The sequence below is a fragment of the Patagioenas fasciata genome, chromosome 1 (assembly GCF_037038585.1).
Source record: "Patagioenas fasciata isolate bPatFas1 chromosome 1, bPatFas1.hap1, whole genome shotgun sequence".
NCBI classification, from domain to species: domain Eukaryota; kingdom Metazoa; phylum Chordata; class Aves; order Columbiformes; family Columbidae; genus Patagioenas; species Patagioenas fasciata.
In genome coordinates, this window is record NC_092520.1 from 182,515,908 (window position 1) to 182,531,744 (window position 15,837).

The window sequence follows — 15,837 nt, forward strand, 5'->3', positions numbered from 1 at the left end:
AAAATCACACTTAAAACATTGGTCTTAAACTGTTTAACTACAGTAGTGGCTAACATAGCTGAAGAACCTATTGAGAAACAGTTTTTGAGGGTGTTTACATATAAAGGGCTATCAAATGTAGTCAAGTATCAGTTCCTGTTGCTTGTAGTAACATGATAGTGTTTGAAACTCTTAGGGGAATCTATGACTCTGTTAATCTCCAGATATTAGAAAAAAAGTTAATTAGGCTGAGCTGCTACTGTTTCTGAATGTTGAACCTTAGCATAAGATCTGTTTTACACAGAATCTTGTTGTAAATGGGATAACTGAAGTTACTTAGGATAAAGTAGAAGAAATGGAGTGTATTTATGCTCCTGTATCTTCTGTCAGTTCTTGATCTTGTTGCTTCCAGAATTACCTGATCATGACGTTTAAGAGCGACTGATGCACAGAGCTGGGGCAGTGTCTGGTTCTGAGCTGAGATGAACCTGATACTGTTCAGAGAGTGAGTGTAGACTCCAAACCCCTTAGGAAGAGGCAAAAGTACAGCCTGTGGACATTTGGGGTAGCCCTGTTAAAATGTGTTGTGCAAACTCATCTGCTTAGTCTTGTCCTTACCAAGCTTGTGTGCAGAGCAGGGAAGCTGCAGGCCGGGGAAAGGTCTCTTGGACGTGTTGGAGGACAGTACAGAGACCAGAAGAATTCCTGCGGTCCTGCTGAAGAAAGAAAAAGGGAGATGAAAGAAAATGTGAGTTCTATCAAGAGAGTGAGGAAAACCTGATATATTTGAGTGGGACCACCCCCTCTCTGGGGGCTTTCAGCAGTGTCACAGGCAACTTCTGCTTCTGATATATGTCTCTGTAGATGCAGTTACCGCACTGTTTGTTTCCATCTTTTGCTGATTCAGGAGTATTTAGTACTGCAGCTATTCACACTTGATTTGGAATCTTAAGCCTTTCTTTATTGTTCTAAGTATTTTATTTCATGTTCTTGGCCACAAACTTGCAGTGACTTAAGTCCCATGTTGCACCAGTTATTGCTTGTAGGGAGTTCCCCGGTGTAAACAGCAGTGCCCTGCGCGTACAGCATGGTCTCTCTGAATGAAACTTCTTCCTGTGTCATTCCATCCTTCGTCAGGTCACTCTAATGTTAGTTTACAAAGTCAAAATAGAATATTTTTTTAATGCTACAAGTTTAGCTAGGTTTATAAGACAATAAAAGTAAAGTAAGTCTGTGAATGAAACCTGTAGAATATTGTATTTGATCTGTTACCTATATTTTAATACCTGGGTTCATTCTTCATTTTGCTTTAGGAAAATGAAATAATGTCATATTTATTTCATCGAGAGGTTGCCAAGCTATTACTGAGCCCCCATGACGTTCCTTTAGAATTAGTCGTGCTTAACACTTGGGAAAATGTAGTTATGTGTCCTTAATCCAGGCGTTTGTGTCATGTTTGCAGTATGATACAGAAATTATTGTGCATATTTGATAGTGCAAATTTCCCCATGTTGTTTAAATATTATGCTAAGGAATCTTCTCTTTTTGCCAAAATATGCTAATTAAGCTTTCAAAGAGGTTTTTAATTTTATTTTTTTTCCAAGTTTGGGTAACTAGCTGCAGCCAAGTTCATATCAGGATCAATTTATGTATTTATAGAAGAATATATATAGACTGTCAGGTTTTTTTTGTTCATCTGCCAAAGAGTTCTTGACTTTAAATAAAAGTATAATAGTTTGTATCTGCAACTGAACATTAAAATTATGTATAATTACATACAAACATTAACATATAAACATATCAGAATTCAGGTTGAAAAATTCAGTGCTCATTATTTGAGAATTTTCCTTCTGTGTGGCATCATGCATGTGTATGATAGGCCTTAATTATATGATAACATTTTTTAATGCATGATTCTTCATATTGAGGTGGATACTGCTCACTGGATTTAAAAAAAAATAATAAGAAGAGAGGTTATACCTCTGCATATGCATGATGTTTAAATGTTTATCTGAATAGAGGGTTTTTTTGTTGTTTCTTGTTTGTTTTTTTTTTTTTTTTGCATTTTCTTACAGATTTTTCTAGAGTGATCATTAGGAGAGTATCTGAACATTCATAAGAATGAGTTCCCAAACTGCTGAGCTAATAGCATCATCATCACTATAGTGCTGAGAAAGCTAAGGCACAGAGTACATGAATGGCTGCTAATTTGGGGTGTTCTTCATTTAATCAAAACACAGTTTCAATTAATACAATTTCCAGGTAATTTGAGAGTAGAGATAGTTCAGCCATAGGGGTGCTAGCCGTAACTTTAGAGCCATGTTAAATTAAGCCATAGGCTTTTTCATTAACTTGTGCGTACATGATGTGGTCCTGTCTGCATTATTAGGGCTTTCCTAGTGCAATATTATTGTGATGCTGTATTTGAAATGTTTAACAGTGCTCAGACGCTTCTGTCAAGAAGACTGCACACGGATGGGAGATACTGTGCGATATTCCTGCATTTAGTTTCCAGAGGCTCAAACCTGGAACTCAGAAAATGAGGAGCAGTTTGTTAGAAGCCACCAATTTGATGCAAAAACTTGCTGTTCTGTGTAAATCCCTGATAACAACAGAAATAGAAATGGGTTATACCCAACAGGATATGTTTGCTGGAGCCTCCCAACATCACCCATCCCTCCCCCAGGGCTGTGGCTGCTCTGCCTGGCCTGGGTGCCAGAAGAGGGAGCGCAGAGCCCAGGGGAGCCCCAGCCTGGGCTGCTGTCCCCACCACCGCCTCAGCTCGGAGCAACTGCTGGCACCGACCTGTGGCACTGCTGATGCCACAGAATTGTCAGAAAGTCCAGCTTCTGGCTCTTTATTTTATTTTTATTTTTTGCTGCTCATGTGAAGCTTGAGGTTCAAAAGCTTATCGCTTTATCATGATGTTCAATAGCAAAACTGCCCAAAAGGCTTATCCCTCATTCAAAGTCTACTCTCCCACTAAATTTCAAGTTCTCTCTTCAAAGTAAAGGTCTTTTCAAGTACGTTAAGAGGTCTTTTTCTGTACTTGAGTAAAAATGGGAGGTTTTTTCTCCCCCAGTTTCATCCTTACATTGTTGTTGAAAATTTATTTTGAAAACATCAGCTTGAGGCAGACACCTGGCCTGGAAATCTTTGTCCCCAGTAGTTTTTAAGTTCAGAAAGAACAGTATATCTTCAAGTGTTTCTTCTTAGTCTTGAGTTGTGGTTTCTTATAAGGTGTCTTGGAACCAGAAGTCCTATCGAAATTCAATCCTGAAAACATATCCTAGTAGCTATTTGACTCTATTTGCTTTTATAGTCACTATATACAATGTGATTGCAAAATATCTGTACCCTGGGCTCAAATAGAGGAAGTTGGCTATCCAGTGCCATGCTCAGCTCATTCCAGCATAATGCTAATTACTCAGAATAACATTGCCCAATACAGAATCAGTATATGAAAGGAAGGTAGCAAGTCCTGTACTTGTAATCCAAGTAGTAATAATATTCCTTACAGTGGTGATATTGGTGCTGGCTTCCTCAAATGGTCTTAAGGCAGTGAGTGGCTGAAGGAAATATGTTGTGTTGGATGCGCTAATGTGATCTTTGGAGGCATCTGAGCTGTATTCCTTTGCAAGGCAGAGCTGTGATCACTGTGTTCGGTCCTAACTGCTGTTACAGGATCACAATCCAAGACTGGAACAGTTTCGTCAACTAGCTGGATGTCCTGGGAGAATTCCCAAAGGATTATTTAGTTTACTAATCTGTGCTCAAGGACTTCTGGTGGCTTCATTGCTAACAAAGGTTTAGCCTGGTAAGCATTGTCTGCTATTACTTTTTTTTGTTTGTTTAATTTTTAAGAAAGAACTGCCTGGTGAATGTTTAGTGAGCACAATGTTAAAAGCTTTCTTTGTCCTCATTGTGGTACTACTGCCTTCAGTTAGGTGTGAGAATGATAGAAGAGCTTTGCACAGCTGTTTACTTTGTCTTTGCCCAGTCCTGTCCTCACAAAATGTTAGGGACACCTCTTGTAGCAATATAAATAGAACAGAGGGCTACTCCATGGTCACATGCCTCCAATAAGAGGGGAAAAAATGCACAAAAAACCTCCAAAACAGATCAAAACAAACCCCTATGGTTGCGGGAGAGGAAAGGCCTTCCAGTTCCTTTTATATGATCTTCATAAGCATGGTTACTGTAGAATTGAGAGTTTTATGGTTTAAAGTTAGTAGTAGTGTTCTATAAAAAATTCTTCATTAAGTATTCCACTAGGTATTTGAATATTATACTGAACATTTGTTATAGTGAAGGGTCACCAAAAGTCTGCTTTTTGGTGCTGTTATGTTCCCAGGAGAGATGCAGAAAGGAAAACTTGGGTTATTTTTGGTCTTGCTGGTTTAAAAGGCAAGTTGCAGTTCCTGGGTGTAGAAGTCAGTGAAGCTGTATGTGTGCCTGCAAATGGTTAAGGTGCCAGCTGGAGGGAAGCAGGCACTTTTCAAACCAATAGGTGAAGAAGCAGCTTCAGTGTTTTTTGACACCTTTTCATGGAAAGCAGGGGGAGGCAATGTTTACAGATTTTTGAAGGGAAAGTAGAAAAACTGGCAGGAATTTAGATGGCCTTGTAGGCAGTCCAGCAGATCTTTCCCTGCCTTGTGAAGGCAACAGAAGATCTGCTGGACTGCCTACTGCTTTTGGGTTAATTTGTATTGCCTCAATAAAACTTGCTGATTTTAGATGTGGAGTAGCAGTAACGTATTAAAACCCACAGCTTTTTAAATGCAAATGAAGTTATGGGAAGTTTCAACATTTGGAAAGGAATTAGTAAATAGGCAGGTGCAGGAGCCGGGGTGTGACGGGGAGAGACCAGTGCAGGCAGCTATCTGGGGTGGCACATTTTGAGTGGAAACTATCAAATGCAGCACTGAAGCAGTCTCGCCGAGTGTGCTGTTCTTTGTGCTGGTGCCATCCTCATATCAGTGAGAGACCAGGAGCCCTTCAAGCCACAGCTCCTGTAGCTTCTTCCAGGACCTGAACTCAAATGCCTGAAAGGGTTTTGTGTCAATGTGTTAAGTCCATTGGAACTGCAGTCCAGGAGTTGCGCAGCATTCCCCTGAAAATGTTGGGTCATCTCTCAAAACCAGAGTCCTAGTATTCTGTATAATGTCTTACAGATGATAAAAGTAGTTAGGACTTAAGTGCTGATAAATAGTTCTCTTTATCACTCATGTTCTCTTTTTCACTCATGTCAAAATTAATTGGACAAAGCTGCTGTCAATTCACTACTCAAAGACAGTAAGTAAAGATACTTGCAAAGAAAATCACCAGTTGAGTTCATATTCTGCAGCGGTGTTGCCAATTAGTTTTTAGTAAGGGTTTGCTATTTTAAAATACTTCATGTGTATCTTGATCTCTAAAAAAACGACCTTTCAGCATTTTTGTGGAGGTAGAAGAAAGGACTAGATTGTTAATATGAATGTAAAATCATTTGTGTGAATACAAGGTAGAGTTTGGATGTATATACATTTGGTATGGTTGATCTCAGAATTTAGCTATCCTAAATATACTCTTCCTCATATGCTATGATGCACCACTTACACAAGGGTATGTGGAGAGGAGATGGGAGCACTGCAAGCAGCTGATACTTATGTTCTTCGTTTGTATATCAGTCACTTTTTAAAGTGACTGCAATTTCTACACAGCTTAGCAGTGGCTTTCACACTGTTATATTGCTTTAAAAACATTTTATACTTTGCAGTGGTTTTTTAACTTACAGACATGAACAATAAAGTTTTGTTGTTTGAACTTCTGCTTGCTTAATTGTAATGAAAGGAGAAGTATGAGCTATGCAAACAAATTTTATTGAAGTACAAAAACAGAGCTAGCAATTTACACAATCTACAGAAATGACATGTTATTACCACAAACTAGCTACTACAGGAAGTAGCTCTTGAATTGTGTGCCAGATTATGTATTAACTTGAGTATCTGCTTACCCCAATACATAATATTAATTTGGGACAGAATATGCCATGCACTTCAAGAGCCCCTTATACCTTTGAAGTGGGGAAGACAAATCTAACACACAACTTGTAGCTCTTTTTTTCTTGGACAAGTTTTGATGTGAAAACTCAAGTCTCCTAAAAATATGAATTATAATATAATTTAGGAGGCAGTTGTTTCATGGGGTCACATCTTAGTTGTGGACATGTGCACATCCGTATCTCCCCTTGGGTCCTGTGGTGCTGTTTCATTCTAGGAAAAACTGAGATTTTGGGCAAATCCCTGATCCTGAAAACCTACAGGTAAATAATTTACATAATGATATCACTAACCTAATACAGTAGCTGACTTACCAAGGTAGTAGCTCATAAGTTGGTAGCAGTCTGACTAGCTAGTTTCTGGACGGCAGTAATAGCTTCATCCTGCAGCAGGGTGGCTTTTCACGTACTCAGACTTTTTCAATACTCAAACCAATGGCAAGTTCTGGAACCTCTGGTAGTGGTTAGGTATCAGTAAGTCGTTCCACAACTAGTTTAATATATTAGTTTAAATGGGTGCTTCTCCCAAACAGAAGCATATAATCCGCCTTCATCTCTATATTCCTTCCTGTTGGCATTGGCATTCACACAGCTGTACTGCAACCAAGATAAAGATTAATTCAGCTGAAAATGTACAGAACAAAAAAAGTCGCCTTTTAAAGGGACTTGTTACCTAAGAAGATTCATTGTGTGAAGGGCAGTGTCAGAGCAAGAAAAGGTGGGAATAAGCAGCTCAGGGAAGGCAGGACTCCCTCTTCCTTTATTCCACCTTCAAAGGCTCCAGCATCCACGTGGTTTGGATACCAACAGCAGGACAAAGCTTTGTCACTCCTCTTCACACTGATCAGGGACTTGAAGAAACCTGGAATCAAGACAGGTGCTGCTACCAGTTCCTTGTTGCTGTTTAAAAGGATGATGAAGAGAGTTGGGTCTTCTGATAAATATCTCCTCTGGTTTACCTAGCCCAGTTGCCACAGGCATTTTGAAAGAGGTGCACCTGGCTGAATGCTTAACTGTGCACTCTATTTATTTTTCAGGGCAGGTGGGGTACAACTGTTATCTTGTGGTATTGACAAGAAAACAGAAATAGAAAACTAACTTTCATTTTACATGCAGCATGTCTATGTGGGATGGACACAGACAATACAGAAATTAGTTGAAAAAGCATTTTGTCCAGTAACTACTGTATTGTATTTTCCTTCTGTTGCCTACTTTCGGTGTGTGTGACACAGAACATTGCACTGCATCCAGAGACCTACAATGTGGAGTTTGCAGGCCTTTGGGATGAAAGGAGGTTGAGACTAAAATATCCATAAAGAGCAATGTTTGCTGGATATTTTCAAGATGGAGATTTGGAAATAGATTTCTGTCCCTCACTCATGAAGAATCCAAGATAGAACCTTCTGGACCATGGCACATCTATATTTAAATTTTCTATACATAAATACTTTTTTCACCTATATTTTTCTGTGTGTAAATTTAAAGATAAGGCATATATGAAATAAATTCCATATCCGAAGTAGTGCAAATATGGGATATTGCTGGAATGGCTGTGCTTCGTACATGTCTTCATACAGATGAGAAAGACAAGACACATACCACAGGCTTCATTTTGGTAAGATTAATGTTTTCAGTCAGCATTAAAACTGTATGTTCAAGTGCTGAAGTACTGTGTTGTCTCCACTTGACTTTCCAAACAGCTGCTTTGCTGTAGACCCATTGGTTTTAATTCCTGGTAAATCTTGTCCATTTTAGCCTCCTTCCCAGCTTCTACTTCCTCTGCGTCCTCTCTGCAGCGATTTCGCACTGGAGCTACAGCACATCAGTCTGGAGATTCATGACTCGACCACGAGTATGGAGGGAAGAATGACATTTCAATTAATCCCAAATTATAATTTTATGTTATAAGCAGTTAAGCAACTGAAAAATAAGTACAGACTTTAAAAAGTTGATTTTCAGTTAGAAAACCTCCCCTTTCCCATGTCAGTCTTATTAAAGCTATGCTATGCTTTAGAAAAATGAAGAGAGATTAAGCTCTTTGAACAGCTCACGATGGAAGTTTCACCACTCCAGTGATGGAAAAGGGTTGGGCTGGGGCCCAGAATACTGCAGCAACATCAGCCTCACCACCTCCTCTGTTTTACTTCAACAACTATTCTACAGAGTAACACAAGGGCTGATCATATGTTACAATCCCAGTACAGCCTTGGGAGGCTCCAGGACAAGTCAAATACCTCTGCATATGTCATAAGAAGAAATGTCATGTGGTTTAGACCTTTGGACAGGTTCAGAGTAGTAAAAGTTAGGTAAGTTCATGTTCTTCAGTGTAAAACCTTTTTTCTCACAAGACGACATTATAAAAAGTGTATTATGTGAGCTAGAGCAGTGGATATGGAAAGTCAGGAGTGGAAATGACAAAACAAAATAGCTTATTTATCCCTCTTTTAAAAAGTAAAAATTTCAGATTTTATCTACAAAGTGCACACTCTTCAAGCCCAGCTGTTGTACTTCTTGCGCAACTGAGAAATACTATATAAAGCACTTGGTGTTATGACAGAATTTCATTAACACTATGGGATTATTAATGTATAAAGTTGTGCACATAGATAATTGAAGGAGCATGGTTTAAGAATACAAACACTTCCTGGTAGAGACTTTATTTGTTATCTGCAGGACCTACAGTTCCCGATAATATATGACATACTGATTGGGTAATCTAAGTGCTACCACAGTAAAAATAAAATTTAAAAATTTATTTACATCTGAGATTAGCCATAAAATTAATTTGAAGGGTATTATAGCACCTAAACTTAAAATGGTTGATATGTTTTAAGAAAAAAAAATCTTAATTTTTAAATGGCTCATCTCATGAACCTGGCTGTGTTTTGCAGTGGCAGAGTGCCATACAGAGCCTGTATTCCTGCTTCTTGCTACAAAGCCCAAATTTGGTATCCTTTAACATTCACGGTATGATATTTGTTGATGAAGTGAACAAGGGGAACATTCTGCACTTGAAAAGCAATCCAGCTTCCAAAGGAACAGTATTTCTAGTCTGTAGGAAAAGGAAAATCTGAGCCCTGAATTAAAAAAAAAAAAAAATGAGCATCAGGGCTGCATAGTATCCAGCTTATAGGTGAAGAACTTTACATGTATTATTCTGTCCCAAATATTCTTGAAACTTGGCTGTGATGGTTGGAAAAACTGTCTAGCCAGTCAATCAGCAGCAGAATCTGCAATTTTAAGTTAGATGACTAATCTACTTGTACAGAGGGATGGGACAATTGCCCTGAAACAGGAACTGCAAAACTCAGGAGCGGGACCGCTTTGTCCAGTGAAAAGATCTTGTGCAAAGGAGGGCCTTGGAGCTTTTTCAACAGAGATATTGCTGTCTGCTGGTACCTGTTTTAGTTAGGATTTGTAGCCTAGAATGCTATCTGTGATTGGTGTTTATGTCCTTTCATTTAAATTATGATGAAGAATCCTCTTCAGGAGGAAGAGTTGTCATCCTCCTGCTTCAAATACATTAGCTGGGAAGTTACAGCCTCCACTGAAGAAAAGCCAGATTCTATTTTAAGTGAGAGACCACATCTGTATTCACCTTGTAGGATGTATGCAGGTTCTATTACTCAAGCTTAGAGACTTTTTCCCCTTTTGTGTAGAATATGAGGTAAGGAGCACTCCACACAGATTTCTCTCAGGGACAGTGCTGAGGTGGAGTGGCCTGCTACAGTGCATTTTAGACAGGTAGTGAGTTGTTTTCTGTTTATTAGACTCTCAAGATGTGTATGGGCCTCTACAAGCCTTCTCCAAAGACAACTCAGAATGACTTATAAAGGCTGTCTCCTATCGTCTCCTTTGCAAACCAGGAGACTTAACTGCCTTAGAAGGTGATGTATTTCTGATAAATGTACAATCCGTCATTATTTTAGGACAAGAAGAGATCAGGAACTTGAATAGCAGAATTGCAGACTTGGAAGGTTATGAAGACATAATTAAATCCAGAAGCCTATGGCCACATTAAATAGGTGGGAACTGTGAACTTGGCAAAAGCCTTCATCACTGAATCAATAGGAGGCCATTCTCCGAAGAAGTCCTCCCTCAAGGAAGCAGACCTGATCCTCACTGTATCAAGACTTCTTGGACACATGAGATTACCAAGCGGGAAGCTCAATGGCAAATGAAATATGGCAACAGGGAGTCATTTCCAGCACTGGTAAAAGCCTACATGAAGTGATGGCAGGCATACTACTCATCTTTGGCACTGATGAGTCTTGTAATACTGTGTGTTCCTCGGACACTGGTGAGTGGATGTGACTCAGTGTGGATAGGACTACTCCGCTCATCTCCATAGCTAGCACCAACAACCTGAGAATGTCCCCTTAGTCTCCTTGTCCACTCCTACCCTCATTAGGGGTGATGAAAGTAACACCTGTCACAACAGGCCTTGGCACCACAACGTTTCTAGCCTCCTCACACTTGTATCACATTTCTCCTCAGGATATGAGTCCTTCGCGTCAGGGCCACAGTATTCCTCAGTGCTACAAATGTGTTAAAGGAGGCATCTCCCTGAGATTCCCTGTGGCAGGTGATAAAGATATGCAGATCTTGAAGGCCAAGTGAGTTTTCTGCTGTCGGGACAGTAAAAGTGCAACTCGTTATTTTAGGGAACACTGGGTTCCAGATGTGTCAGCACCAGAAGCATGGATTAAGTGCAAAAAATCCAGTGACAATTTCATGACACAGATAACTGGTGAGTCCACTAGGATAAGTGTCATGCTGGAGCTACTACTCAATAGGAAACTGGCTGGGGGAGTGGAGGTTGAGGGCAGCTTTGACTGCAACCCTGAGATTGTATAGTTAAAACCCCTGAGATAAATGAGCAAAACAAAGAATAAAGTTGCCAGCCTTGACTTTTAGAGAGCAAATTTCAGCTTGGTTGTCTTGTTCAGTTGGGCAGGGGACAATTGTCTGCCCTAAGGACAGGTGGTTGATCTTCAGGAATAGCCTCCTTGAAGCACAGAATTAGTCCATTCCAAATCGCAGAAAGATGAGCATATGTACAAGGCCAATATGGATGAGCAGGACACTCTTGGCTGACCTCAAAGGCAGAAAAAAAAAGCATGCAGAAGGCAAAAACGGATCCAGATTACCTGGATGGAATATAGGGACACTGCCCAAGTCTGCAAGGAGTGAATTAAGAAAGCCAGAGCTCAGCTCGTGTTGCAACAGCAGGGGATGTGAAGTGCAACAAAAAGGGCTTTAGTGAGTATATTTGCAACAAAAAGGCAGCCTATGGAAAATGTGGGCCAAGTAATCTATGTGGCAGAGGGACCTGCTGACAAAAGGCATGGAAAAAAGTGAGGTGTTCAATGCCTATTCTGCTTTTTATTGTTTTATTTTACTTTTTTATTGGCAACATTTAGCCTCAATCCTGAGGCTAATAGCTGCATCTGTGAGGCAGTAGTCACAGTAGGGAAGGATTGAGTGCTTAAATGAGTTGGACCTACACAAGTTCATGGAAACAGGTGGGTTGCATCCAAGCATGCTGAGGAAGCTAGCCCATGTCACTGTGAGTCTGCTGCCCATTGACTTTGACAGGTTATAGTGGTTGGGGAGGTCCCTGATGGACAGAAGAAACAGGAAAACCTTAGAGAAGGTTAAGAAAGAGAATCCAAGAAACTACAGGCTAAGTAGTCTAACCTCAGCCTCCTGGAAGATTTTTCCTCCTGGAAACCATTTCTGACCTTATTAAGTGCAAGAAGGTGATTAGAAATAGACAGCATGAATTTACCAAGGGCAAACTGTCCTGATCAACCTGATTGGTTGATCATTGTAAGACGACTGGTTCTCTGGACAAGGGAAGAGTAATGAATATTGCTTACTTTGACTTTAGCAAAGCTTTTCCCAAGGTCTTTGATAGTATCCTGCTAGACAAAATAGTGAGATATGGACAGGATAAGCATGATAAGGATGATAAAATGGATGGAAAATTGACTGAACTACCAGGCTGAACAGGTTGTGATTGGCAGTAGAAAGTCCATCTGACACCCGGTTGCTAGTGGCAATCCCCCTCAGGGACAGGTTCTGAGGCCAATGCAGTTTGGTGTTTCCAGTGTTAATGATCTGGACTGTGAGAGATAGTGCAACATCAGCAAATTTATGGATGATACCAGCCTTCATGGGAGTGGTTGATATGCTGGAGGGCAGAGCTGTTATTCAGAGGGACCAGGACAGGCTGGAGGAACAGGTTACCAAGACCCTCACGAAGCTCAGCAGAGACAAGTGAGAAGTCCGGTGGTGGACATGGAATAACCCCCTATACCTGCACGCCCTAAAGCTCAAGTGACTAGAGAGCAGCTTTGCAGAAGGGTACCTGGGCTCCTCATGGACACATTAAGCATGAATTGAAAGTTGGGGCAAACAAGATCAACCTCATCCTGTATTGTATTTGCCAGATGTAACCAGCAGGTCCAGCAGGGAAGTAGTTATTCCCCTCTGTTTGACTCTTGCAAGACTGCTTCTCTAGTACTGGTTTTGGCTGCCCAGCACAAGACATTGAAATACTGGTGTGAATGCAGCAGACTGTAACAAAGATCACACAGGCTTGAGTACAAGCATATAATGAGAACATGGTGGAGTGAATATAGAGAAAAGATCCAGAGTCTTCTTGGAGGTGTATGGTGATAGGATGAGAGCTAATGGACACAAGTGGCAACACAGGAAATTATGCCTGTAAGGAAAAAGATGTATTAGGATGGTCAAATGCTGGAACAGGTTTTCAATAGATGTTGTGGAGTCTTGGTTCCTGGAGGTATTCAAAACCTGACTGAGCAGCCTGCTTTAGTTGGAGCAGCTTTGAATGAAAAGTTGGACTAGATGTCCACCAGAGATCACTCCAACCTGTCCATCATTTCCGTTTCTAAACACCCTGCTTAACTTCATCATTAGCAAAACTGTATGAGAATGTGATGTTGCTGTACTCATGGTGTTGTGCAGGGCTGTATGTAGAGCTGTGCATTACAAGAATAATATAAAATGAAAAACTGACATTAGTATCTTTCTGTTAAAAAGTATGCACATTCTAAACATAGCGCTTGGAAGAAAAATGCCATCTATCTCCTTATGACTGTGATCAAATTCTAAACATTTTATAAGAAACAGTATGAACCTCATTTATCTCAGTCAAAATTTAATGTACGTGATACATATTTAAATGAAATATATGACTTGTCCATCTTCTGGGGTAATCATTCATGATTTTGCAAAATAGATACAGATCTCTGATTTGGCAGCAGCTTCCACAGGTACAGGTAACAGGACAAATACAAGGGAGTGAATAAGCACAACCCTGGTCTTAAAGAAAAACTTCCAGTATATTTTTAACTTTTGGTAACTGGAAAGTATTATTTCTATTTTGTCTTAAGTCTAACTTTTTGTTAGTTTGTTAATGCCTCTGTCTCTGTGACAAAATAGTTAGAATATAAAACTTCTTTTCCTTTCCTCAGTAGTATGTTAACAAATCCACACACTGACTTATATTTTATTAGAAATATGGGGAAGGGGAAAATGGGATTTGTCAAATGGGGAAAGAAAATATATTTATCAGCTTTCAACACTTGGATTAATTTATATCATGCTCTGTAAGAAAAATTATGTAGCTCTTCAGTTTTGTTCTAGAAGAGGTTCTGTGATCCAAAAACCGTAGCATTTTCAGCTCATCTAATAAAAGTGTCACTGGCATGCTGGTAACACAAATATGCTTCTACAAAAGAAGTTTTAACTAATGAGTCTCTTTTCCCTTAGTTAAGAAAATAATTTCTATTTAAATATCTTTGAAATTTCAAGATCTGCATTTTTTTTAATAAGGTATAGTTTAAAGCCTATGATATAATCTGAAAACTATCAAACATACAATCTTCCTGATGTGCCAGGACTTTGATTACATAAAACTACTTTGTTGGTTCATGGTGAATATTCATAAATGGTATATGTATGGTACTCATATGCACAGTATAAAATACCATTGTAAACAAACTCCCTATACTTTGAGAGATTTTAAAAACATGAATTATTCATTTCTACCTCTTTTTTGTCTATTTTTAATTAATTCCTGTTTTGGGCATATTATCTCAGTACAATTTCTGTAATGATGATGTCTCTGTAGGATCATCAATAGTGCCTCTACAGTGAGAACCAGAAGATAGTCTATATTAGCTACTAGTTTACTTGATCATGTCCTGGAATATCCCTAGCCTTCAGTCAAAATCATTGAATATCTCTCCTGTTTTAGACTGGGTAGAGGCAGCTGATAGGCCTGGAGTCATAGTCAATGGGGATCTAGTCAAAACCATCGATATTGTCCAGAAAGTGAGTCAACTCATTTTAAAGCAGGCATCTACTTTTAGTCAAATGAGTCACCCTCTAGACTCTATTGATGTAACTATGTCAATCTGGTTGAGACGAATCCCACCTTTCCATTCCCTAGATGTTTCTGCTCACTTGAGGGTGAATTGAAGCACTTCAAACAGACATTTGTGGTGCGTTTTGTCTCAGCCTTACTGAATTAGCGGTAAGTCACCAGTCTAGCATTGCCAGCTGCATACGCTGACTCGACCATACATGAACTCTTCTTGGTCCATACGTGAGTCTCTGGTGCATTCAGCATTTAAATGCAATTAAATTCCTTTGGTGTACTCACTAAAAACTGACTTTAATAAAAGGCATATTTACACTTTAGAAAGCTTGCTTTTTAAATAGCTCCAGAACTTTTAAGTTGGCTGACAGATTCTAAAAAATCTTCCAAGTGTTGTACAAACTGTACCAAATCCGTATCAGATACAGATTCTGACTGAACATCATTATATAATGCATGCTAAATTCTGCCTGTGAATTTGTTTACTGGCATGTGAATGGAGAAACAGCCACATCTTATTGTTCTGGACCTCCTACCATTATGCTCTTTTTAAGGAACAGAGAGAAACATGGAAAGATTGGCTTGAAGCTGCAAATATGCTTCATATAAAAGAAAGAAAGATAAGTCTGGTGGATTAACATGCACAGGAAAGGGGGAAGTGACAGTGAACTTCTGAGCCCTTCAGCTTATTCCATGTTGTTTTCTCCAAACACTGTGCCCTTTTTTTATCCCTGTCCCCCATCTCAACTGGGCCCAGTTTCATGTCTTCCCTAGCAGGTTGCTGGCAGATAGGGTAAAATGAAAGAATGGATAGCCCAGCGTGGTGGCCAGCCATTTGTTGGTCCTTATAGCAACCACCAGTGCCATGTTTCATCACAGACGGGGTAGCCCTTAAAGGCTTTACCTTGCAGATTGGAAATGTGTCATAACAAGGCAAAGGAGGTATGAGCAGATATCCTCCACTGACTCTTGTTTGCTTTGCACGAATGAAGAATAAAGGAAGAAATTAGCAGCAATGTGAAATTTAAGGAATTAGTGTTCTGTATCTTTTTTTTATTACTTATCTCTGAAGTAGGGTGACATGTGGATGGGAACTACTCTTTCCTTCTGTGATGTCTCAACAGTCAGGTCATGATAGGGATGCTTCCATCTCCACTTACTCCAAGGCTGAAATCCTCAAGATAGGTTATTTATTCCCCTGCTCTGCATCCATCCATGTAATTCTGGATGCCCTTTGCCTGGAGGAAGTCACAGCCCAGCTCAAGGTGCAGAGGTTTCCTTAATAGTGTGGGAGGAGAAGTGGGAGTGGATTTCACAGAAACCTCTGATCAGGAAGCTGTCTGAGCAAGCCAGTGGGGAATGGCTGCATTCCAGGGGAGTTTCCTAATTGCTGTGCCACTGGGGT